We start from the raw sequence: 27,495 nt of genomic DNA on the forward strand, positions 1-27,495 counted from the left end.
AGACTGAAAAGTCTTCTGCCGCCTGCTTCTGGACCTCTTCCATCTTCGGCATCTGCAAGTGGGGTCGGCGGCGCGGCTCCGGGACGAACCCCAGGGTGAGACCTGTGTTCCGACTCCCTCTGGAGCTAATGGTGTCCAGTAGCCTAAGAAGCCAATCCATCCTGCACGCAGGTGAGTTCACTTCTCTCCCCTAAGTCCCTCGATGCAGTGAGCCTGTTGCCAGCAGGACTCACTGAAAATAAAAAACCTAAAAACTTTTTCTAAGCAGCTCTTTAGGAGAGCCACGTAGATTGCACCCTGCTCGGACGGGCACAAAAACCTAACTGAGGCTTGGAGGAGGGTCATAGGGGGAGGAGCCAGTGCACACCACCTGATCCTAAAGCTTTATTTTTGTGCCCTGTCTCCTGCGGAGCCGCTAATCCCCATGGTCCTGACGGAGTCCCCAGCATCCACTAGGACGTTAGAGAAATAAAGGTTCTTAGCATAATTTTTGCCCCAAAAATATGGGCCCACCTGCCATGGCTAGATGACCTCATCAGGTGGGTACCTAACATTCAAGTCCAGAACATGGGACGCCCCGGGCCAGCACAACCTAACCACCCCAAGGCATCACACTAATGAGCAGTAACAATTTAATGGGGGGAATTCAATTGGCCATGGTAAATTTACTGCGGCTAATTGATCCCCCAGGGTTATTCAATTGTCCCCGATAGCCACCACTTTAGGGAATTTTTAATCCCCGATAACTGACCATTTTCTTGGCCGCGAAAACACATGGATCCAGGAACTTATCCTGGATCCTGTGTGTTTTTGCGCGAGAAAAAAGTCTGTAATCGAATTGCCAGATAAAACCATAGGGCAATAAAATCATGGTAAAGGCCTTTTTTTTTTTTTCCACGCAAAAATGTATTTGGCACAACTGAATTCGATGTTCAAAGGTGTTACAGTAATATGTAGCACATTAGTAAAAAAAAATGCTATTTAGGTGCTAAAAAATGTTTAAGTGTTACAATTATGATGCCCCAAAGCAGCCTGGCCACACCAACCCAGGGGACCTCACGCCCCAAACTCTTTTTTTCCTAATACTGACATATTATACACATTTATCCAGGACTTACTATTCATAGTGCCTATTTCAGGATCCTTACTTTCACTCCATGTTAAATTTCACAGTTTACCACTTTTAACATCCTTTTTTTTATTTTTTCATCACAAAGCTGTCTGTATATGCTACAGATACTCAGCTGGGTGAAACAGAGAATGGCACAGCCTTTACCCAAAATGTGTCTGTTATATACATATTGCTTATCCTGCCCATTGTAACCTGTGTAGTGCTCCCAAGATGGCGGTCTCACCTAGTACTCTCATGGGTATAAGAAACAATGGGGCAGATGTATAAACCTGGAGAAGGCATAAGGAAGTGATAAACCAGTGATATGTGCAAGGTGATAAACGCACCAGCCAATCAGCTCCTAACGTAAAGTTACATATTGGAGCTAATTGGCTGGTGCCTTTATCACCTTGCACATAACACTGGTTTATCACTTCCTTATGCCTTCTCCAGGTTAATACATCTGCCCCAATCTATGGATTGACCAGATGCTATGGGTCATTGTATGTTATATGTGTATCATCATCAGTAGCGGATCCTGCCACGGGCAAGCAGGACTTTTGCCCGGGGCGCCGCCTTCCGGAGGGCGCCGCACCATGCCAAGATCCGCTGCCCGCTGTGTCCCCCGCTGGTCCCCCGCTGTGAAGGGAACTAGACGCTACGCGTCTAGTTTCCCTTCGTGGAGAGGACCTTTGCTGTGCGATGACGTCATCGCGCACCGTACAGCATTGTGGGACTGACACAGACGCTAGGGGTCATAATTGACCTCTAGTGTCTGTCTATGCCAGATCGGAGGAGAGGAGCGGTGCCGGCGGAGGTCTGCAGCGGTCGGGAATCGGGAGCAGGGATGGTAAGTATTTTTTTTTTCTCTTTCAGCGGCGCTACTCTACTGTACAGGAGGCGTAACTGACCACGCCCCCTGTATGAAGCCACGTCCCTATTTTCCGCCCGGGGCGCCAAAAGGGCTAGAACCGGCCCTGGTCATCATACCCATGTTATTCAAGAGTAGGATAAAAAAAAAAAAGAAACACATGAAATTGATGATTCTGTGCTCTATTTTGCTCTGTTAGATTGCAGAGTTTATTATAATTATTCTGATTAGCAGTGCTTGGTACTATAGTGGGCATCAACAATACATTTTATCTTTCTTTGTGGAAGTACAAGCCTCCTGCTATTTACAGTGGCAGTACCCAGAATTATGAAGTGGGTGTGGGTCCACAAGGATTCATTGTGAATTGCACCATCAAGCCACTCAGACCACCCACTTTAGAAAGAAGCAAGATGTGGTGAGCAGCTTTCCAGTAGACAAGCCCACTTTTCCTATTGTCCAGTAGAGTCAACCGAGATTCAGGAGCCTCATGGATGTTCCAGGAGAGTAGCCACGTAAGTTTTTATCCTGCAACCCATGTAATACTCCCACGATGGCTGCCTCAGCTGATTCTCATCTGATGATTCTGTATCTTGTACTTTTTGTATTTTTATGTTTTGCGTTCACTCACTGTAACCATTGTGGGGTGCCCAAGATGGCTGCCTCCTTTTGTAATATGGTTTCTTTCCTGAAAATGTAAAGTGCGTTGAGTCCTTTTGGAGAAAATAAACCTAACCTTTTTCTGATCATAATAAGTAATTATCTTTTACATAAAGCATTTTCTCTGTTAATATTTCCTGTTCTCGCCGTTACTGATAGAGTTAGTGATAGCGACAGGAGGATTGTGGCGGTAAGTGTACTGCCGTGATCAGTATAAGTAGTTGTCCCATCTGTTCTCCAGCAGGGGCCTGTGGTAGCATGGCGGTAGCCATTTTATAGAAGCCCCATCTCACTTTCATAAAGACACCCATTAGTGTGCTATAGGGGTTATTCCGGTTTATTAGCAAACCAAAAAAGCACAATAATGGGCAAAACCATGTAGCACTGCAGGTGGGGCAATTGTGACGTGCAGATAGATTTGGTTTTTGGTGGGTTATATTGTTTCTATGCAGGCTAAATACTGGCTGCTTTATTTTTACACTGCAATTTAGATTTCAGGGCTGTCCCTCAAAAATCGGGACAGTTGGGAGGTATGCAATAACTTTGTCCTCTGAGACGATTGCAATACCAATTATACTTGAGAAATTGTAGGGGCGATTTGCAGACACAAGATTATCCCCATCACTTACCTAGTTTAGTAGCCACATTTATAGCTGTGACCGTACAATGACGCATATTAATGCTTCATGTTACGGAGAGGAATTTGCAAGACAGAAGATTTTAGGTTACATTCATCTGATATCACCATAGGGTGCCTGGTTCTTGGAATACCTTACTAGCAAGTTTGACATTTGCATACTTGTGTATACACTGGAAAAAGGCCTACAGCTGGTCGCTGAAATGAGTCCCACATGCTTCCTTTAGAAATGGTCCAGCAGGTTCTAGTTTCCAAAAAAACGTCATTACAGCTAAGAAAATCTGTTTCCCAGCAAAATGTGGTTTCTCTGTTGGAAAGTTTTGGCTTGCTCTATCGGTTGTCATATGGTACAACATGTCAGATGGAAAGATCTGAAAAATTAAATCCATCTTTGTTTTCATAAGCACAAAGATCAAATTGGTTTATGTTGGAACCAGAAGCGCAGAACAGGGGTCCCACGAGTGCTGTCGTGTAGATCTGCCTGGGTCCTGTGTGTCTAGTGTCATGCACTTTGTATGTGGATTTGCCCGGTAAAGAATAAACCAAGTATGTTTTTCACAGGAGGATAGGACGGACCTTTGTGATTGGAAGCTGCTCTTCGATACTTCTGCATAAAAGCAATATTATATTGTTTTATAAATGATAAAAAAAAAAAAAATACATAGCCCATCCTTGCCTATTTTCCTAATGGAATGATGATAATAGAATAGAAGAGCTTTGGTAGCATCTTGGATAAGAACCGTGCGTATTTTGACAGTATTTAAAAGCAGGAGGCAACAGACTGCTGGAGAGAATGGATGTCAGGAATAAAGCTCCTCTACTGGTCTCCAGAAGTATCTCTCTAGTGCCTCAGTATACCGAGAACCTCTTTTTATTTATTTGTAACTACATTTGGGTATTATACAGTATCTGTAGTTTGTGTGTTTCAATATTCTTTCAATCTCCCTGTTAGCCCCGAGATGATGATATGGGTACGAAAATATATATATTGTGGTCAGTTTTGAAAAATCTATGGAACAACTAAATAATAATGAGTATAATCTAAAATGTCTCTTCCAACCTCTGGAATCCCTTACCACACTCTGACGTTCCTCCAGTCTCCCAGCCTTCAGACGTGCCCTTAAAACTAATTTCTTCATTGAATTCTACCACCCTCTTCTTAATTCCCATCCTCTGCAATTCTCAGCTCTGTTCCCTTGATCCTCTCTGTTTCCACCCATATTCCTGAGTCTGAATTGTAAATCCTCATGAGCAGAGACATCTATCTTCTGTTGTCCCTACGTAATAGTGTAACGTGAGCACTGTAATTATGTATTTATGTAAAGTCGTCATATTCTTGTCTGTACCTCTTCTTCCTACTTATGCATGTTGTATGTTTTACCCTTGTATGGCGCTGTGGAGCCTTTCTGGCACCATAGAAATAAGAGATGATGATGATGATGATGATAATCATCATCCACAAAGGTGTTTAATGAATATTAATTCAGGTGACAGTAGGCACTGCAGGATCTGTAGCAGACATGGCAGTAGGGACTGTACTAGGGACTTGCAACATTGAGAGCACAAAGTCCCTACTTGTGAGGGTTACCGGGGGAGTTACTATAAAATCTTCTAAAATAGCACCTACCTGTATACGTTTGCATGTTATTTATAACTGAACGGCATAAAAAGTATCACACAAATAGCTGTTATTCTTGGAAGTAAGTTTGCTGCATCGGATTAAAGTTATGTGTCGGTATGGCTGACCCACCAAAGATGGCGGTAACATTGGGTACCCATTTTAACATTTGCATAGTGGGCGAGTGCCTGAATTTGATCTTTCGTACATCGGACTCCTTATAGGGACTTTTTCCACTTTTTATTTTAATGCTGTATTACCACCATTCAACCACAAGAGGTCCTTGTTAGTTCACCTATTGCAATGTTTGCCACTCTGCTATTAATCCAGTGATTTGCAGCTTCAACTTTTCTGTTGCACTCCTGGGTCTCTCATTGCAGTACTTAGGCTAGAATCCTGACTTCTGTACAGAATGCTCGTCTTCTCTGTGCATCCTTGAGGTGGTTTGTGACCTCTCTTGCTCTGCTTGGCAACATTGGCTCTCATTCCGAGTTGTTCGCTCTGTAATTTTCTTTGCATCGCAGCGATTTTCCGCTAATTGTGCATGCGCAATGTTCACACTGCAACTGCGCCAAGTAAATTTGCTAAGAAGTTTGGTATTTTACTCACGCCATTACGAGGTTTTTTCTTTGTTCTGGTGATCGTAATGTAATTGACAGGAAGTGGGTGTTTCTGGGCGGAAACTGGCCGTTTTATGGTAGTGTGTGAAAAAACGCTGCCGTTTCTGGGAAAAACGCGGGAGTGGCTGGAGAAACGGGGGAGTGCCTGGGCGAACGCTGGGTGTGTTTGTGACGTCAAACCAGGAACGAAACTGACTGAACTGATCGCAGTGGCAGAGTAAGTCTGAGCTACTCAGAAACTGCAAAGAAATTTCTAATCGCAATTTAGAGAATCTTTCGTCCGCAATTTTGCTAAGCTAAGATTCACTCCCAGTAGGCGGCGGCTTAGCGCGTGCAATGCTGCTAAAAGCAGCTTGCGAGCGAACAACTCGGAATGAGGGCCATTGTGCTTTTACAGACCTTTCATTTCATCTCGCTGTAGAACTACGTCTTGTTGTGGAACTACACATCCCAGCATGCCCTGCCACAGTTTCAGCAGTTCCTAATACAAAATCTATGGCAAGGCATGCTGGGATGTGTAGTTTCACAACAGCTGGAGGGCCGCGGGTTTGACACCACTGGTGTAAACCCCTGTCATTATTGTTTTTTTATTATCCTTTATTTATATGGCGCCACAAGGGATCTGCAGCGCCCAATTACAGAGTACATAAATAATCAAAACAGAGAAATGGTGAATAAAGGTCCCCACGCACTGAAGGCGCATACGTCTCCTTTCAACTGTCCGGCAGCTTCCCTGGCGGCAGGATCACAAACGATACGTCATGTGCAGTGCTTTTGCATATGATATATCGTATGCGATCCAGCCAAGGCTGAGAGATCCGTGAAGTCTTTAGTGCAGCTCTTGCCATCTACAGGCTCCAATCCGATGAACACGGGGCCGCACATCAGATCGGATTCACATGAGATTTGCCACTTTTCATCCGATTTCTTGGCCCGATGCGTTGGAATCTGATAAAAAGGGCCCAAACCGCACTAGTGTATAGGCACCTTTACAGTTGAAGACAATATAGGACAAGTACAGGGTAAATAAACATAGCTACAGCAGTAGACGACACTGACATAAGTATCAGTTGTCAGAAAACCGCAGGATTTGGTGCGGTTGAAGGCGGTTTAAGTAAGTGAAGTATAAGCGCATGAGGGTTGAGGACCCTGCTCGTGAGAGCTTACATTCCAAAGGAGAGTGGCAGACAGAACAGTGGTGACACAGGTGGGGCAGACAGAGTGAGTGGAACAGAAGGTTAGGATGAGATTTGGCTGGGTTTGGTGAAGAAGTGGGTCTTCAGAGTCTGTGTGAAGTTTGTGGAGAGTCTGAGGGGGAGAGGTAGAGAATTCCAGAGAAAGAGAGCAGCACGTGAGAAATCTATAAGGTAGGACTGAGAGGACGTAATCAGTTGGCAGGAGAGGTGGCGTGCATTAGCAGAGCGAAGAGGACGGGCGGGAGTATAAAGGGAGATAAGGTCAGAGATGTAATTGGGAGAGGAGTGGGTGAGGGCTTCGTAAAGGAGTGTAAAATGTTTGTATTGGATTCTGAAAGGGAAGGGTAGCCAGTGAAGGGCTTTTAAGATAGGGGAGGTGGACGTAGTGTGTTTGGTGAGGAAGATGAGCCGGGAAGCAGCATGGAGGATAGATTGGAGTGGAGAGAGGTATTTGTTAGGGATGCCAGTTAGGAGGATATTACAGTAGCCTAGTTTGGAAGTGACCAGTGAGTGGATAATGGTCTTGGTAGCATCCTGTGTGATAGAGCGTCTGATCCTGGAAATATTTTTTTAGATAAAAATGGCAGGTTTGTGAGAGGCGCTGAATGCGTGGTTTGAAGGAGAGGGAGGAGTTAAGGATTACTCCAAGACTGCGCACTTGGGGGGTAGAGGAGATAGTAGTGTCATCAATAGATAATAAAATTGTGGGAGGTGAGGTTATGCGGGAGGGTGGGAAGATGATCAACTCAGTCTTAGACATGTTAAGTTTAAGAAAGCGCTGGGACATCCAGGAGGAGATAGCAGAGAGACAGTTGGAGATACGAGTGAGGAGAGCAGGTGAGAGGTCAGGGGAGGAAAGGCAGATTTGAGTATCGTCAGCATAGAGATGATATTGTAAGTCAAAAGAGCTAATGAGTTCACCTAAAGAGGATGTATAGAGAGCAAAAAGAAGAGGACCAAGAACAGAACTCTGGGGGACACCTACATTTAGTGAAAGTGTGTGTAGGGGGAAGTGGAGTCATGAGACGAGGCGGAGAAGGAACGCTCAGAGGTAGGAGCATAGCCAGGAAAGGGCAGTCATCACCACAGGACTCTGATGGAACCCTAATTCTTTATCACAGGAGTTAGTGCCTCTTCACCTTTCCGCTAATATTCCTTTCTATATAAATATCATAACACCTTCATCAACTTTCTCCAATTAGGGACTTTGCTGCATAGATAAAAAAAAAAAAAAAAAATCCTAGCCAAGACTACTTCTACCTCTGAGAACAGAGACCTCAGAGACAAAAGCAGAGGTTTTGATTCTTATGTGAAAACTTAAAGCTATGAAATAACAACCGTAAAACCAGGTCGCGCCCAAATATCTTAGGATTCTGCAGTATTCCTGAAACAATCACGAGTACAGCCATTTCTTGGCTTTGTTTTTAAAAGATCTTATTAAAAATATATTTCCTTATGGATAGGCTTCACAGAGCCACACAAGCCTCGGTTCAACACTCTTCAGATATAATAGTTTGCTAACATCTTTATGGGACAAAGGCCATTTTGAACATTTATAAAAAAATTGCAATTACACGCCCCCCCCCCACAAAAAAAAACCACCGGCATTTTTGCATCATTCCCCGTTACCTCCCCCAAATGGCCCCGGCACTATTACTTTAATTACCTGGCATCCGGGAGCAGACATCTGCCTGCAGCTCTCCTCTGGGCACTGTTGTAACACCATCTGCGGACTTTCAGCTACCAGTCTGGTTGGCAGCTTGGGGCCTACCACGCTAGGTGGCCTACAGCTTACAGCTATAGATGCTTGGTGGACTTCCCTCTCCTCCTGTGCTGCTTCCTCTCGTGCCTGCCACTCTTTGAAACTGGTGACGATTCCGTACCAATCGCTGCTCTCGTACATCCGCTAATGAGAAGCTGGCCCTTGGCTCATGTCAGATCTTTAAAAAGTCACCACCTCTTGTGATTGGTAGCCAGTCCGCGAACTGTTATTGGCTGGTACCAACTTTAAACTGCACAGTCCCTGGGACACTTTTGTAGGGAAAGTGGGCAGTGGACGGGCACAGATGGTGGGGTGACTGTGGCTGCAGTTTCCCTGCTTGCCCGCCCCTAAGACCGCCACTGACTGATATTGTGGAGGAAGTGGTTCATTCCGATATTAAAAGCTTGAAATCTTCCTCTTCTCTGGGTCCTCTATCTCCTCCAATATTATAAAGATTCAAGAGCAATTTAACCATAATTATAATGAATTTTATTTAAGAAAATCTAAAGGGAGCCTTCTTTCACCATTCCACAAAGTTGGCCAATATCGTTGTCATTCCAAAACCAGACAATGCCCCAGTTGTCCAGTTCTAACTGTAGGCCAGTTTCTTTAGTAAACCTAGATCTTAAATTGCATAGTAAGATCTTGGCCAACATCTTGAACCTACTCCCTCCCTCAAATGTATCCTAACAGCATGGACTTAACTATAGTGGGTGCAAGGGGTGCCATTACTATGGGGCCCAGGGGCTTGGAGGGGCCTGGACCCAGGATATAAAGTTGCATAATAATTTCCCAGATTTGTCTGCTGAGCAATTGGGTCTGATCCATTGCCCAGCCTGAATTGTGTGACATCACATTATTAGTGGGAGGAGTGTGTAGTGGGCGTTCTAATGGTAAGGGGGCACTATAATGTGGCACAGTATGAACTGGAGGGAACGGTAATGTGTCATAATCTGACCTTATCTTTGTTATGTGGGGGAGACTAACAAAACTGGGGTACTGTAGTGTGGCACTGTATGAACTGGTGGGCACTCTAATGTGGCACAATATGAACAGGGGGCACGGTAATGTGGCATACTATGAACTGGGGGCACTAGGTCATGATGTGAATTGGGGATACTGTTTTGCATAATGTGTACTGGCAGCCCTGCAGTGATACATGATGTAAACTAGGGAACTACAATGCTTTATAAAATAAACTAGGGTACTCCTATAGGGCATAATACTAACGGCACCATTACTATGGTTCAGAAAATGAGCTAGGGCACTTTTATGGGGCATAATATTAACTGCTGCGGAGGGGTGTCTCCGAAGAATCATTGGGACAGGGGCCTCTTCAGTATGTTGCTAAGGGGAACACAAACTTCTGATTACTCCCCTGCCTACCAAGTAGGTTTTAACTCTGACAGGCTACAGATTACCCGACCCAACCACTGGCTTGATTGAATCAATTGACACACATAAATGCTCATCCTTTTGGACGGAGCTCAAAAAGCAAAAGGTATTGGATAGAATTTCCTAGAGCTTATATGATCAGGGTAATTGAGTCCGTGCGCTTTGATTCTTGATGATAGCGTTGTTCAGTAACGTCCTATTTGCCAATTGAGTATCTGTGTGTGCTTTTAAAATCTTTATTGGCATGAGAAAATGATGTCCCCTTTCCCCTTTGGTATTTGCTTTCCTTATCGAACCTCCAGCTGTAAATTTCAGACAAAAATGTAAAAATTTCTCGTATCTGAGGAGGTTGGTCTAGCGGGATGCGTTAAGCGTCCTGGCAGTTAAGATGCCGGCAGTCATGTGACCTACGTTGGAATCCTGACTCCACTCAGGAGACTGGCGCCAGATCAATGACAGCTGACTTCCTGAAGGTGCGTATCAGGTGTCAGGCTTAGAGTAAGTCCCCGGAGGGTTAGGCACTAGGGAAGGTTATGGTTAGCCACAGAGGGGGCCCTAGTCACCATTCCGAGGGTTAGTTGTAGCAGACACCCCCTGAGGGTTAGCCCTAGCGGCCACTCCCCAAGTTTTAGGGTAGGGGGCAGGAGGGGAGTAGAAATACCCCCTCTGATGTTGGCATCTTCAGTGTCTGGATGCCACGGTCGGTCATCTGACCGCTGGCATCCCAACCAACGGCATTTTGTATGTATTCTTGTCTAGCATTGGTGAGTCCACTTTTATTCATCCTTTTCAAATCATCAGATAGCAAATTACCTCAACCAGGGGCGGATTGGGGTGGAAAACCAGGCCTATAAATTTATGGAAGCAGCCCTAATGAGGGTGCAGTTTGATGACCTTGTAGGTTTTGATTGTATGCAGTTGCGGCCTACCTTGCATCTTTTGCTGCAGTTGTGTCTGAGGCCTGAGAGGGGAGGATTGGGTACTAAAAGTGTCCCTGTTACATTGTGTAGAAGTGACCCGACATGGGCAGCAGAAGAGGTGTAACATAGCGTGTAGCCATGGCAGCATCACCGGATGGCAGAGTTGCTGTACTGCAGAGATGGAATAACAATGAATGGGGACAATGCAGTGTACTGAGTGCGGAGGGCTGCCTGTCATGTGGGGGGTGGGTCCACATGACAACACACAAAACAGGCCCTGCGGACACGTTGGCCTACCAGGAATCTTCTTGGTGAGCCCTATGGCCAATACGCCCCTGACCTCAACTTGAGGTATAAAATCAATCCCTTTTTTAAATGGCATCCAGTGCCGTAAGTAGAAATTTTAGCGCTGTGTGCAAGAAACCGCATCACAAACAAACACCCCCCCCACCAACACATACCCTATAAAAAACAGGGCCAAAGCGTGCTGTAGGCTAGCGCAAAACTATAGGGGCATGGCTTCAGTGGAAGGGGCATGGCCATGGAGCTCCCTTTTACACATTACGGCAGGCAGAGTCCCCCTTCTTTACACATTAGACAGCAGTCCCCGTTTTTACATATTACAGCAACAGAGCCCCCTTTTTTTACACATTAGGTACAGTGAGAGAGAGTGTGTGTGGTGTGTGTGTGTCACCTGTGCAACGATCTGTCTTCCACAGCTTCCAGGCAGACAGACACTCCTATACGGGACCTGCAGCAGCCTACATTAGCGCTCCCTCTCCAATACACAGCCGGCGCCCCGTCCCTTACACATGCGCCGGGACTCACAGGCGGGATACGGGGGATGAGGTGCGCTACCATATGCCAGCTGCAGCGCCACTCCCCGTCCCTTACACAGGCACGGGACTCACAGGCGGGATACGGGGGATGAGGTGCGCTATCATATACCAGCTTACACAGGCACTGGGACTCACAGGCGAGATACGGGGGATGAGGTGCGCTACCATATGCCAGCTTACACAGGCACTGGGACTCACAGGCGGGATACGGGGGATGAGGTGCGCTACCATATGCCAGCTTACACAGGCACGGGACTCACAGGCGGGATACGGGGGATGAGGTGCGCTACCATATGCCAGCTTACACAGGCACGGGACTCACAGGCGGGATACGGGGGATGAGGTGCGCTACCATATGCCAGCTTACACAGGCACGGGACCACAGGCGGGATACGGGGGATGAGGTGCGCTACCATATGCCAGCTTACACAGGCGCCAGAACTCACAGGCAGGATACAAGGGGAGAGGTGCGCTACCACGCCGACGCCAAACGGAACTTTTACTAGTGCCTCACTGGGTACAGCGGCCGTGCGGGGGGAGGGGTGTGTGCTGCCAGATGGTGCGTCTGCAGTGCATTTGCGCTGTGGGCAAGGCACCATCGGCACACATCTAGTTACGGCTCTGATGGCACCTAAGCAAGGTTAAATATTCAGGAATGAAAATGAATAAGAACCTAGCAATCTGGTGGACCATTATGCAATAAATAGCATCTATCCTTGTGTATCCATGCCTATTTCCCTATAGAGCGTAAGCTTGCGAGCAGGTCCTTCCTACCTCTATATCTGTCTATGCCCAGTTTTGTTCTATAACTGTTGTTCTAATTGTAAAGCGCAACGGAATATGCTGCACTATATAAGAAACTGCTAATAAATAAATATACTGTACCATCAGCGGCTTCAGACTAATGTCACTCACTTGCTTACTTAGATCAAATTGGCAATGGGAAATCAACAATTACAGTACATCTCATGGATAGGTCGTATTAATGCTATTTACATGAAAGTCCTCCTAAAGCTGGGTACACACTAGATGATCTATTGAACAATGTTGACGATAACGACACATCGTTATGACAATCGTCCAGTGTGTACGCACAATATCGTTAACAATGCGCGCTCCTGCGAGTTGTTAACAATATCGCCTATTGCCCGAACATGCAAGTCAATCTGTCTATATCATCAGAAACTGCATGTTGGGGATGTGGCTCGATGACGTCACTGAACGATATTTTAGCAATATCCAGGGGCGGATTGGGAACAAAAAGCGGCCGTGGAAAAATTTGTACTAGTGGCCCCACATGGGCAGCACCAGAGGTGTAAGGTCTAGCCAAGGGCCATGGCAGCAGCACCCTCCCCACAAGACTTTCCAGATAGTGAGCATGTTCAGCATCAAGGGGGAAGTTAAAAGGAAATAAAATTAAATATTATGAGCACATTATATGATACATCTTCAGAATTTAGGAAACTATATCATTCTTTAGAAATATATATTTTCTTGTTTATTACACCAACCGTATCCCAATCACCATTCACTCAATCTTATATGTCAGCCAAGCAGGCAGACAGAGCATACACTAGATCATCTGCAATCACAGGCTAAGTGGCAAAGAAATTTTCACATATGCAAATTATTTAGCATCTTATTCATTAGGTCTATAAAAAGGACCACATGTCCTCAAACAAAACAGGCCCCGCGGGTGCATCGGCCCACCGGGAATCTTCCCTGTACGGCCTATGGCCAATCCACCTCTGGCAATATCGTTTAGTGTGTATGCACCATCTTGTTTATGGGAGTTAATGATATCGCTAACGGAGCACATCATCTAGTGTGTACCCAGCTTAAGACGTCTCATTCAAATGCTACCTGAGTTTCAATTTACAATTTTACATTAATTTAACACACTTCATCCTAATTCATATAGGTGATAAGACGTCCCAGGGACCAACTTAGAGTCAAGGAAAGATCTATTTGTGAAGTGGCCCCTATTTTATGTGCTTGGGAATTGCCTAACAATCTGGGACTGTTCCAACAGACACACATTTTCCTCGCCGGATTGTTCCGCTCTTTGATAAGGATTTTTCTCCTGATTGTAAACCATTTGGAGCTTTCTTTCATGGCTTGCAAGCGGCATTGAACACTTACATGACCTAACTTGCATGCCAGTCCCACCTCCCTATTCAGACCTAGTTCCAAATATAATCACCCCACTAAATTTCTTCCAATTTGTACAAATTCTGAACTTATTTAAGAATATAAAGGTTGTTTTATACCACAGACCCTTAACCACTTGAGTTGTCCTTTTTATGACCGACAAATCCCAAAGGACTTATCTCTAGAATTAACTATCAGTTTTACCCTACTTTTCCACATCCAAAGACCTTCACGGACTTGCTTGGGAGAGCGACCTTGGCGGGCCCTGGATGGGGGTGAAAAAAGGGAAAAGGCAGCTGCAAGATCCGTTTTGTTTCAAAATTAAAGAAAACCATTGTAACTATGGGGTCTATTGACTAAGCCGTGGACGGAGATAAAGTACCAGCCAATCAGCTCATAACTACCATGTAATAGGCTGGGTTTGAAAAATGTCAGTTATACCCCTTTCACATTGCACAAATAACCCGGTATCGACACGGCATATTGCCGTGTCGACACGGGTCAGTGTGTGATGTGAAAGCACTCTGCCGAAATTAGCGGGTCGCCTGACCCGGTAATTCAACCCGGTATAAAAGAAGGATTATACCCGGGTTGAATACCGGGTCAGGTGCAGTGTGAATGGGAGCCGCGTCGATGCGACACGGTTCCCATTCACAGCATAGGGAGAGGCGGCGCAGGAGATGAGCTCATCTCCCAGCGCCGCCTCCACCCCCGCCCCTGCTGCTGCTGCACCCCCCTCTGCTGCTATGGCAACCGACCCGGTATATTGCCGGGTCGGAAAGCCAGCAGAGGGGAGCAAATGCCAGATCCCACCCGGTAAGGACACGTTTCTTTTACCGGGTGGGATCCGGCATTTGCGATCTGAATGCGGTATTAGAAGCTGGTTGGCTGCTACTTTATCTCCAGCCACTTTATCTCCATCCAAGGCTTAGTAAATAGACCTCAGAGTCCCAATGAGATAGGTTTCTCTGTAGGAAACTTGTGCAATCGCCTGTTGGACAGGCTACCATGCTGCCGGAGCATTTCTTCATATATTGTGGCTTGTGCATCTGTTCCACAGCATTGACCGGTATATAGTTTTGATTAATCTTTGTATTGATCGCTGTTAGCTATATTGATGGCGCTTCTTAGTGATGTGCATGTGTTTGTTTTACACACATTCTTTTGTATTGATTATTGTATATACGATTTTGTTTTACAGTGACTATGAAACGTTTATGGTTTCTATGGTGATTTGGACGTGTGTCGCGTCACTATGTGATTACATCATCGACCTGCGCCTGACCGTGTTTCAGTTTCGTCAGGGTGGCACTTTACATTGGGTTTATAAGGTAAGGTCCACTTTATTTTGCTATTATCCTTATCAAAAGCTCTGACTGAAATATAATAATCATTTTTTTAAATGTAATTGCTGCGTTAAATGTTACATCCATTTGGAAATGGCATTGGTTTCTTCCAGTTATAGTCCTATGCATTACTGCTTAGGATATAATTTAAAAAATAAAATAAAAAAATATATATATTATATTTCTCTTACGCCGTGGAGGATACTGGGGTTCTATTTAGTACCATGGGGTATAGACTGGTCCACTTGGAGCCACTGGAGCCATCTCCCGCAATGAGAAAGACGCAATACTTAAGACAGACTGTGGATGAGTTTATGAATAGAGACTCGGTCCCCAAACCAGCGGCTCAATCCCCTCCCATGTGTCCGCAAAAACGATCTCTGGCCCATATCCTGCAGTCTGACTCTGACGGGTCAGATATGGAGGAGGGTGAGGGGGGGAGGGATGCTACTCTGTCACAGGGAATAGAGGCTCTTATAGAGATGTTCTGCAAATCCTGATAAGGTGTCAGAGGAGTGTGAGGAATCTTCTTTTAATGTAAAAAAAGAAGTCCTCAGTCACTTTTCCTGTGTCAAAGGAATTGAATGCCCTGTTTGAAGAACCGTGGGTTAATCCTGATAAGACATTTCAAATCTCTAAAAGGTTGCTCTCATCTTTTCCTTTTCCTCTGGAGGATAGGAAAATATGGGAAAATCCACCGATAGTGGACGCATCAGTCTCTAGGCTGTCACGAAAAATTGCATTGCCTGTCCCTGGTGCAGCCTCCCTAAGAGATACAACTGATCGTAAAATTGAGACTACACTCAAATCATTGTACACAGCTGCTGGGGTGGCCCAGAGACCCACTATTGCATGTGCGTGGATCACAAAAGACATTGCTAAATGGTCAGGTAATCTAATTGAGGGGTTAGGTACCTTGTCTAGGGGGGATGTTGTTTTACTCCTGCAGCATATTCAGGACGCTGCAAACGTTAGGGGGGAAGCCATAAAAGAGATTGGTTTGCTTAATGCACGCACCACCGCTATGGCTGTGTCAGCACGCAGGGGCTTGTGGCTACACCAGTGGACTGCTGATGCGGACTCCAGGAAAGGCGTGGAAGGCCTACCAGTCACAGGAGAGGCCTTGTTTGGAGACGAACTAGACAAATGGATCTCCAAAGCTACTGCGGATAAGTCTACGTATCTTCCTTCCACAGCTCCCCGAGCCTGGAAAGCTTATACAGCTTCGAATTTACAGTTCTTTCGGACAGCCAAGTTTAAGGGAAAATCCAGAGGCCCAAGAGGTAAACCACGCAAACCAGCAACTGCAGGTGCTCAGGAACAGAGCTCAGGCTCTGCTTCCTCAAAACCTTCAGCATGACAGTGGACCACATGGCCTGAAGGACTGTCAGGTGGGATCCCGACTAAAATTCTTCAGTCACATCTGGTCAAGTTCGTGCCGGGATCCCTGGGTAATAAATCTTATTTCCCAGGGCTACAGACTGGCGTTCCAAGAGCTCCCACCTCACAGATTCTTCAAATCAGGCTTACCAGCTTCACAAGAGGCAAGTATAACTTTACAGCAGGCCATCCAAAAACTGGTACAGACTCAAGTTATTGTTCCAGTTCCACCTCATCTACACAACAAGGGGTACTAGTCCAACTTGTTTGTAGTACCGAAACCGGACGGTTCGGTACGACCAATTTTGAACCTCAAGTTCTCGAACCTTTTCTTAAGAGTGTTCAAGATGGAGTCTCTAAGAGTGGTGATCTCGGGTCTGGAGGAAGGGGAATTCCTAGTGTCTCTGGATATCAAGGATGCGTACCTTCATATTCCGATCTGGCCGCCTCATCAGGCTTATCTACTGTTTGCACTACAGGACTGTTCCTACCAGTTCCAGGCCCTGCCATTTGGTCTCTCCACGGCACCGAGGGTGTTCACCAAAGTGATGTCAAAGATGATGTTTCTCCTCCGCAAGCAGGGAGTGAACATAATTCCGTACCTGGACGATCTTCTGATAGAGCCGTCCATGGAGAGGTTGCTGGACAGCATTGGCCTCTCAACCAAACTTCTCCATGATCATGGGTGATTTCTGAACCCACCGAAATCTCACCTAGAGCCAACACTGAGGCTTCCATTCCTGGGAATGATACTGGACATGGAGTCGCAGAAAGTGTTCCTTCCGTTGGAAAAGGCATTGGTAATCCAGTCGATGGTTCGGGATGTCCTGAAGCCAACCCGGATATCGGTGCATCTATGCATTCGCCTTATGGGGAAAATGGTGGCCTTTTACGAGGCGCTTCAATACGGAAGGTTTCACGCAAGACCCTTCCAGCTCGATCTGTTGAACAAATGTTCCGGAACGCATCTTCACATGCACCAGAGGATTTGTCTGTCGCCAAAAGCCAGGATCTCCCTTCTGTGGTGGCTACAGACCCCTCGCCTCGTCGAGGGTCGGAGGTTCGGAATTCAGGTCTGGATCCTTTTAACCACGGACGCAAGCCTACGAGGTTGGCGAGCAGTCACCCAGGGCGTACAGTTTCAAGGAAGATGGTCAGGTCAGTAAGTCATCCTTCCAATCAACATTCTGGAACTCAGGGCCATATACAACGCCCTTCTGCAGGCCTCTTATCTTCTTCAGGATCGGGCCATTCAAGTCCAGTCAGACAATGTGACGGCAGTGACGTATATAAACTGACAGGGCGGAATTAAAAGCAGAGCAGCAATGTCAGAGGTGTCAAGAATTCTCCTCTGGGCAGAAAAAAACGCTGTGGTGTGGTCAGCGGTCTTCATTCTGGGAGTAGACAAGTGGGAAGCAGACTTCCTCAGCAGACACGACCTGCACCCGGGGGAGTGGGGCCTTCACCCGGAAGTGTTCAGGTACTTGACACATCGGTGTGGATATGGATATCCACAGATCGACATGATGGCCTCTCGTCTCAACAAGAAGCTCAAGCGGTATTGTTCCAGGTCAAGAGACCCACAGGCAGTGGCGGTAGATGCTCTGAGGACTCCATGGGTCTATCAGATAGTGTACATGTTTCCTCCACTTCCTCTGATCCCAAGAATTCTCAAAAGAATTAATAGGTTCAAGCAATACTCATTGCTCCGGATTAGCCAAGAAAGGCCTGTTACGCGGACCTTCTGGAGATGCTCCTCGAGGATCCGTGCCCTCTACCTCTTCGCGAGGATCTTCTGCAACAGGGCCCGTTTGTCTATCAGGACTTACCGCGGCCACATTTGACGGCATGGAAGTTGAACGGCTGATTCTAGCCAGAAGAGGGATCCCTAATAGTTATCCCAACTATGATTCAAGCCAGGAAGGGGGTAACGTCTAAACATTACACCGTATTTGGAAGAAATATGTCTCTTGTTGTGAGAGCAGAACTTTATTCTGCGGTGGAATGTTTCCTGCTTTTTCTGCAGGCAGGTGTGGATGTGGGCCTACATCTGGGCTCCATAAAAGTCCAGATTTCGGCCTTGTCCATTTTCTTTCAAAAACAATTGGCTTCTCTCCCTGAGGTCCAGACTTTTTTGAAAGGTGGTCTGCGGATCCAACCTCCCTTTGTGCCTCCCACGGCACCCTGGGATCTCAATTTGGTGCTGCAGTTCCTCCAATCAGACTGGTTTGAACCGTTACAGGAGGTGGACGTAAAAATAGGATTTTAATTACCTACCGGTAAATCCTTTTCTCGTAGTCCGTAGAGGATACCGGGGTCCACATTAGTACCATGGGGTATAGACTGGTCCACTAGGAGCCATTGGCACTTTGAGAGTGTGGGCTGGCTCCTCCCTCTATGCCCCTCCTACCAGACTCAGTCTAGAAACTGTGCCCGAGGAGACGGACATCTTCGAGAGAAGGATTACACAGATAGTGGCGAGATTCACACCAGCTCACACACAAGGCAACCCAAGCTAACTAGCTTGAAACATCCGCAACGGCTGAACAGGATTACTTACCAAGTAACGAAACAGTACTTACCAAGAACTAAGAAATACTGAACTAAATAACCACTGCAGGATAACGAAGCGCTGGGCGGGCGCCCAGCATCCTCGACGGACTATGAGAAAAGGATTTACCGGTAGGTAATTTAAAATCCTATTTTCTCTTACGTCCTAGAGGATGCTGGGGACTCCGTAAGGACCATGGGGTATAGACGGGCTCCGCAGGAGACATGGGCACTATAAAGAACTTTAGAATGGGTGTGCACTGGCTTCTCCCTCTATGCCCCTCCTCCAGACCTCAGTTAGATCCTGTGCCCAGAGGAGACTGGGTGCACTACAGGGGAGCTCTCCTGAGTTTCTCTGAAAAAGAATTTTGTTAGGTTTTTTATTTTCACGGAGCACTACTAGTAACAGGCTCCCTGCATCGTGGGACTGAGGAGAGAGAAGCAGACCTACTTAAGTGATAGGCTCTGCTTCTTAGGCTGCTGGACACCATTAGCTCCAGAGGGTCGGAACGCAGGTCTCACCCTCGCCGTTGATCCCGGAGCCGCGCCGCCGTCCTCCTCACAGAGCCGGAAGATAAAAGCCGGGTGAGTATAAGAAGAAAGAAGACGTCAAAGGCGGTTAAAGACTTCGGATCTTCTCTGAGGTAACGCGCAGCGCTATTGCTCCCACACACAACACACACAGCGGACACTGAAGGGTGCAGGGCGCAGGGGGGGCACCCTGGGCAGCAATTTTAAACCTCTTGGGACTGGCTAATGATAATATAGGGGCTGCGGAGGCACTATATGGTAAAATCCCCGCCAGTATGGAAAAATTGAGCGGGCCCGAAGCCCGCCGCTGAGGGGGCGGAGCTTGGTCTTCCAGCACTAACCAGCACCATTTTCTCCACAGCACACTACAGAGAAGCTGGCTCCCCGGACTCTCCCCTGCTGAACATGGTGACAGAGGGCAAAAAAGATGGGGGTGCACTTTTTATTGGCGCAGTGAGTGTATATTGATATAAAAGCGCTGTTTTTGTCTGGGAATTGGTTTCCAGTGTCAGTTGGCGCTGGGTGTGTGCTGGCATACTCTCTCTCCGTCTCTCCAAAGGGCCTTATTGGGGAATTGTCTCCATATAGATATATCCCTGAGTGTGTGGGGGTCATAGGCGTGCGCAGGGGGGGTTCCTGGTGCGCACAGGCACCCCCTAATGTCTGTCACCCCCTCACACACACCTTCTGCTGCTACAGTATCGGCGATCGCAGAGTGTGCTCATTTCTGTCCGCCCGCCACCCCCTCTGCTCAGTCTGGCTGTCATTCATTTGTATGGTGCAGCATCACTGACGTAATCCTACTCCCAGTTCCTCTAACATGTGGGATGTGTCGTGATGATGTCATGCCACGTGCATGCACGCACATGCTCCCACCCACGCTCTCTCTCTCCTTATCATGTGCCAACGCCACAGAATACAGTGTTCCTCTTGGAGGAGGACAAGTTCAAATTCAATAACAATATATATTTCGAGAGATTAGGATATAATCTATGGTAATAAAATATACAAATTTAACAGATTTTATATATATATATATATATATATATATATATATATATATATATATATATATATATCTGTGCATCAATTCTCTATATTATTTAGTTGGCATTAAGTGCCAATATGTGGTGGTAGACACGCCTGATAGGTGGTGCTAGACACGCCCATTAGGTGGTGTTAGACATGCCCAATAGGCGGTGCTAAACACGCCCTTCTAATCGTGCACCCCCTAATAAAATGTCCTGCGCACGCCTATGGTGGGGGTGTCGGTACGCGTGTGTCGGCATGTCTGAAGCGAAAGGCTCATCTAAGGAGGAGGTGGAGCAGATGATTGTGGTGTCTCCGTCGCCGACACATGATTGGATGGATATGTTGAATGTTTTAAATACAAATGTGTCTTTATTACATCAGAGGTTGGACAAAGCAGAGTCCAGGGATAGAATAGGGAATCAATCCATGGCTTTGGCTGTGTCACAGGGCCCTTCAGGGTCTCAGAAACGTCCCCTGTCCCCAGTAGCAGACACTGATACCGACACGGATTCTTATTCCAGTGTCGACTACGATGATGCGAGGTTACACCCAAGGGTGGCCAAAAGTATGCATTATATGATTATTGCAATAAAGGATGTTTTACATATCACTGATGACCCCTCTGTCCCTGACAAGAGAGTACACATGTTTAAGGAAAAGAAACCTGAGGTAACCTTTCCCCCATCTCATGAACTGAACGCGTTATTTGAAAAGGCTTGGGAAACTCCAGACAAGAAACTGCAGATTCCCAAGAGAATTCTTATGGCGTATCCTTTCCCGACACAGGACAGGGTATGGTGGGAATCCTCACCCAGGGTGGACAAGGCGTTAACGCGCTTGTCCAAAAAGGTGGCACTGCCATCTCCAGACACGGCCGCCCTCAAGGATCCTGCTGATCACAGACAGGAAACTACCTTAAAATCAATTTATACACATACGGGGTCCTTACTCATACTGGTAATAGCCTCGGCTTGGGTTTGTAGCGCTGTTGCGGCTTGGACGGATACCTTGTCAGCTGACTGTCACAACTGAGGGCCTGAGCTGACGGGAGGCAGCCTCAGTTGTAGGGGCTGAGATGTACCGGAACCTGGGAGGTTGTATCAGACCCCTGGACATGTAAGTAACATGAATAATAACTGCCCGAAGGCGTGACCACGACAACTTGGATAAAAGTCAATGATGTTTATTATGACAACTCCGCAACACAGCAGCAGTAAAAGAAAACGTAAAAGTCAGCAAAGAATAAATACAGTTCCTGGGTACTACAGGATGGCAGGAGCCACAGGGCACTGGTAGTGTGAGATAGTTCTTATGATCTTCTAGATGGAAAGTCCTTACCAGGCCCGACTGTAGCAATGGAGATAACCCAGGATTGTGCCAGCTGGTGTTCCAGGAAAAGCTGGGTTGCTGAAGATAAAACAGCTGCTGTGGATACTGGCTGGAACCAGACTGTTAGCACGGAGTGGATACTGGCTGGAACCAGTTAAATAATAAATGAACTTGGGAGCGATGAAATATGAACTGAAATGTAGAACTTGAGAGCGGAGAAATAATAATACCGGTGGAGAGTGGTAAAGTGTAGAAAGGACACCGGCCCTTTAAGGGAAGCTGTACTCTGCTGGAAGCAGGTAATGTTGTAGCTGGAAACAGATGAATCCACAATGGATTGGAGAGTCAGGCTACACCGCAGGTGGAATGCTGGTGCGGGTCTCTATGGTGGAAGTCTTGAGACAGGAGCTGGAACCTGGAAGACAATCACAGGAGAGAGACAAACAGGAACTAGGTTTGACAACCAAAGCACTGATGCCTTCCTTGCTCAGGCACAGTGTATTTATACCTGCAGCAAGGAAGGGATTGGCTAGGCAATTATGCAGATTATCAATACTGAGAACAGATTGGTGGAAATGATCAGCTGACAGAATCCAAGATGGCTGCGCCCATGCAGACACTTGGAGGGAAGTTTGGTTTGTAATCCATGTGGTAATGAAAACAGTAATGGCGGCGCCGGCCACCGGAGACAGGAGGCGCCAGGCTGACAGATGCACATCCAACCACGCGGACACAGCGGAGGCCGCGGCTGACGTAATCGCCACTCAGACACTCTGCATGCAGAAGTTCAGGGACGGCGGCGGAGGCCGCGGGAGACGCCATGCCAGGTGTAATATGGCGTTTACTGTGACAGCGTCCCAGAGTGACAGGAGAGGATACAGGAATGTACACATCAGGATAACAGATGGGATCCGGTCCTGGAGCGCTGAGCCAGCCTTAGGAGGCATCTGATGGGTAAGAAATGGCGTCCAGATACCCGGATCGTGACAGCACCCCCCCCTTTAGGAGTGGCCCCAGGACACTTCTTTGGCTTTTGAGGAAACTTGGAATGGAATCTCCGGACCAAGGCAGGAGCATGGACATCAGAAGCATTGGTCCATGAACGTTCCTCAGGACCATAACCTTTCCAGTCAATAAGATATTGTATAGAGGAAAATGTGTGGTTTCTGCGCTATCTCCAGTTGAGATAGGGAAAAAAACCTTCTGTAGGTAAGTTTAAGATGAGTGTACAGTTTAAAGTTCCAAAAATGCCCAAAAATTATTGCTTTCCTTATTCTTTCTGGTGAGTCATTGGGTCTCCAAATCTTTCTTCCAATTTTTGGTTCAGAGGGATGTTAATTCTTCATCTCCAATGTATAAAAGAAAAGATAGGAGAAACCGCAATAGTGTAACTCAATTTTAATAAGAACAAATGCAATAAAACATATGGCTGGCAGCGTACCTTAAAATGTCTGTGGTGAATTCCTGGTATGGGAATCCCTTCAGGATCCAAAGCTGGGTCGCTGTCCAGGCAGATGCTGTTCACCAACGCGTTTCGGCTCTCCTGAGCCTTTTTCACCTTGAAAAAGGCTCAGGAGAGCCGAAACGCGTTGGTGAACAGCATCTGCCTGGACAGTGACCCAGCTTTGGATCCTGAAGGGATTCCCATACCAGGAATTCACCACAGACATTTTACAAACGAGACTTGGTGTGATATATACACCTTATTTTAAGGTACGCTGCCAGCCATATGTTTTATTGCATTTGTTCTTATTAAAATTGAGTTACACTATTGCGGTTTCTCCTATCTTTTCTTTTATACATTGGAGATGAAGAATTAACATCCCTCTGAACCAAAAATTGGAAGAAAGATTTGGAGACCCAATGACTCACCAGAAAGAATAAGGAAAGCAATAATTTTTGGGCATTTTTGGAACTTTAAACTGTACACTCATCTTAAACTTACCTACAGAAGGTTTTTTTCCCTATCTCAACTGGAGATAGCGCAGAAACCACACATTTTCCTCTAACCATATTTTGGCCCTACAGGTGGGCATAGAGGTTTTTGCAGCTCTCCGTTTGACGCACCAAATTTACACTTGTTCTTTGAATAAGATATTGTAGTTGACCGTAACGGTGACGTGAGTCCAGGATCTTGGCCACTTCATACTCAACGCCTCGTTGAGTTTGGACTTTCGGAGTTGGAGGAAGTGAGGAATGAAACCGATTCAAGATCAGCGGTTTCAACAGGGAAACATGGAATGTCCTGGGTATTTTTAAGAAGGGAGGCAACTGGAGTCTGTAAGCAACAGGATTGATGACTTGTTCAATCTTGAAAGGACCGATATAGCGAGGTGCAAACTTCATACTGGGAACTCTTAACCTCAAATTCTTCGTGGATAACCATACCCGATCACCCACCTTGAGAGCAGGAACTGCTCGACGCTTCTTATCCGCAAACTTTTTGTACCTGAACGATGCCTTGAGCAGAGCTGATCGTACGCTCTTCCAGATATTGGCAAACTGATGCAAGGTGATATCCACTGCGGGAACAGAAGTTGCTGGAAGCGGTTGGAACTCAGGGACTTTAGGGTGGAATCCAAAGTTAGTGAAGAATGGTGTTGAAGCAGATGAAGAATGATACTGGTTGTTATGACAGAACTCGGCCCAGGGAAGTAATTGAACCCAGTCATCTTGAGAGGAGGACACATAGATGCGGAGGAAGGCCTCCAAGTCCTGATTCACCCTCTCGGTTTGACCATTGGTCTGAGGATGGTAAGCCGTGGAAAACTTTAGCTTGACTTGGAGGACTTGACATAAACTTCGCCAGAATTTGGCTGTGAATTGAACTCCTCGATCTGAGATTTCTTCAGGAAGACCGTGGAGTCGGAAGATCTCTTGTATGAATACTTGAGCCAACTTGGAAGCTGACGGAAGACCGGTGAGAGGAATGAAGTGTGCCATCTTGGTGAACCGGTCAACTACCACCCAGATGGTATTGAACTTGTTGCACATGGGTAAGTCTGTAATGAAATCCATCGACAAGTGGGTCCATGGTCGACGGGGAACGGATAGTGGAACCAGTTGCCCCGCAGGCGACTGGCGGGATACTTTATGTTGGGCACACTTTGGGCAAGATGCAATAAACTCCAAGACGTCCTTTTTCAGAGTTGGCCACCAATAGGACCTAGAGATAAACTCCAGGGTTTTTTGGATACCTGTATGTCCGGCAAAACGGGAAGCATGGGCCCAATGCATGAGCTTCTTCCTTAGCATCGGCTTCACAAAACTTTTCCCTGATGGGGGCGTAGAGTCCATCCCTACCGTGGAGAATGCCAATGGATTTATAATAGGATGCTTGTCTGAAGACTCTGACTCATTTTCTTGCTCCCATGAGCGGGAAAGGGCATCGGCCTTGCGATTCTGAGAGCCCGGACAGAACTGGAGTTTAAAGTCGAACCTGGAAAAGAAAAGTGCCCATCTGGCCTGACGAGGGTTGAGACATTGTGCGCCCTTCAGGTATAAAAGGTTCTTGTGGTCTGTAAGTATGGTGATTGAATGAGAAGCTCCCTCCAACAGATACCTCCACTCTTCTAGAGCGAGCTTGATGGCTAGCAACTCCTGGTCGCCAATGGCATAGTTGCGCTCAGCTGGGGAGAACTTCCGGGAGAAGAAACTGCAAGGGTGTAAATGGCCATCTTTAGCCCTCTGAGATAACACCGCTCCTACTCCAACGGAGGAGGCATCCACCTCTAAGATGAAAGGAGAGTCGATGTCAGGCTGTTTCAGAACAGGCGCAGAGATGAACCTTTGTTTTAAAAGATGAAATGCTTGCATGGCTTCTTCAGACCACTTGGACGGGTTAGCACCCTTCTTAGTGAAAGCAGTAATAGGCGCCACAATGGTGGAAAAGTCTCGTATAAACTTTCGGTAATAGTTGGCGAACCCTAAGAACCTCTGGACCCCTTTGAGGGTTAAGGGTACCGGCCAATTTTGGATTGCTTGTAGTTTCTCAGGATCCATCTCTAGTCCGGAACCGGACACAATGTACCCTAGAAACGGAATGGACTTGACTTCAAAGACGCATTTTTCTAATTTGCAATAGAGATGATTGACACGGAGACGGGACAGAACCTCTTTAACCCAAAAACGATGTTCCTCTAAATCGTTGGCAAAAATGAGGATATCGTCTAGATAGACCACGACATGACGGTATAGAATGTCTCTGAAGATCTCATTGACAAAATGCTGGAAGACAGCTGGAGCATTGCTCAATCCGAAGGGCATGACGAGGTACTCATAATGTCCGTCACGGGTGTTAAAGGCGGTCTTCCACTCGTCACCCTCACGGATCCGGATGAGATTGTATGCACCTCGCAAGTCCAGCTTTGTAAAGATGGTAGCTCCGCTAACTCTGTCAAAGAGCTCAGTAATCAGGGGTAAAGGATAACGGTTCTTGATGGTAATGTCGTTCAAACCTCTGTAGTCGATGCACGGCCGCAGACCACCATCTTTCTTTTTTACAAAAAAGAAGCCTGCGCCGGCTGGAGAAGAAGAAGGTCGAATGAACCCCTTTGCTAGGTTCTCTTTAATATATTCCTCCATAGAATGCGTCTCAGGCAGAGACAACGGATAAGTTCGGCCTCGAGGTGGAACCTTCCCTGGAACGAGATCAATCGGACAGTCCCATTCTCTATGAGGAGGAAGGATATCGGCAGAAGCTTTACTGAACACATCCGTGAAATCTTGATATGGAGGAGGTGGAACATCAGACGACCTGGGGGAGGAAGAACAGACAGGCAATACTTTAAACAAACATGTCTCAGCACAGGAGGAACCCCATGCCAGGATTTGCGTAGTCGTCCAATCAATTGTAGGATTGTGAAGACGGAGCCATGGAAGGCCCAGGACCACAGGATGTGTGGCTCTTGGAATCACTAAAAAAGAAATAAGTTCGGAATGAAGAACTCCCACTCTCAGACGAACTGGTAGAGTCCTTAAAGAAATAATTGCATCAAAAATTTTGCTGCCATCCATGGCAGTTAAAGAAATGGACGAAGGAAGTCTCTCGGTGGGTAGGGACCACCGTTTAACATAGGCTTCGGTAATAAAGTTCCCAGCTGCTCCGGAATCAAGGAGGGCAATGACGTTCCGATAACGTTGAGCAACTTGAAGCGAGACTGGGAGATTACAATCTTGAGGAGATGGAGAGGAGATCATTACTCCTAGCCGGCCCTCTCCTTGGCGAGCTAGGATTTGGAGTTTCCCGGACGTTTGGGACAGGCATTAATGGTGTGAGACGGAGCTGCACAATAGAGACAGAGAAACTCGGAGAGACGTCTTCGGCGCTCAGCAGGAGTTAAACGGGAACGGCCAAGTTGCATGGGCTCATCTTTAGATGGTGACAGTTGACGAGGAGGAGGAGCAGAAGATTTTGGAGCAGATGATCTTCCACGCTCAGTTGCTCTCTCTCTGAAACGTAAATCAACTTTCGTGCAGAGTGAGATTAGCTCATCTAACTTAGAAGGTAAGTCTCTGGTAGCTAACTCATCTTTAATACGCTCAGATAAG

General features: G+C 46.6%; 1 long non-coding RNA gene across 2 annotated transcripts in view; it reads left to right on the plus strand.

Annotated features, from left to right (window-relative positions):
* Positions 1–27,495, plus strand: part of LOC134957341 (uncharacterized) — a 392,326-nt gene that overhangs the window by 135,466 nt on the left and 229,365 nt on the right. For both annotated transcript variants that reach the window (XR_010186564.1, XR_010186563.1), the window contains exon 3: positions 14,979–15,108. This is a non-coding gene — a long non-coding RNA (uncharacterized LOC134957341). The remainder of the gene's footprint in view (positions 1–14,978; positions 15,109–27,495) is intronic.

This window comes from Pseudophryne corroboree, chromosome 9, assembly GCF_028390025.1.
Source record: "Pseudophryne corroboree isolate aPseCor3 chromosome 9, aPseCor3.hap2, whole genome shotgun sequence".
Taxonomy (NCBI): domain Eukaryota; kingdom Metazoa; phylum Chordata; class Amphibia; order Anura; family Myobatrachidae; genus Pseudophryne; species Pseudophryne corroboree.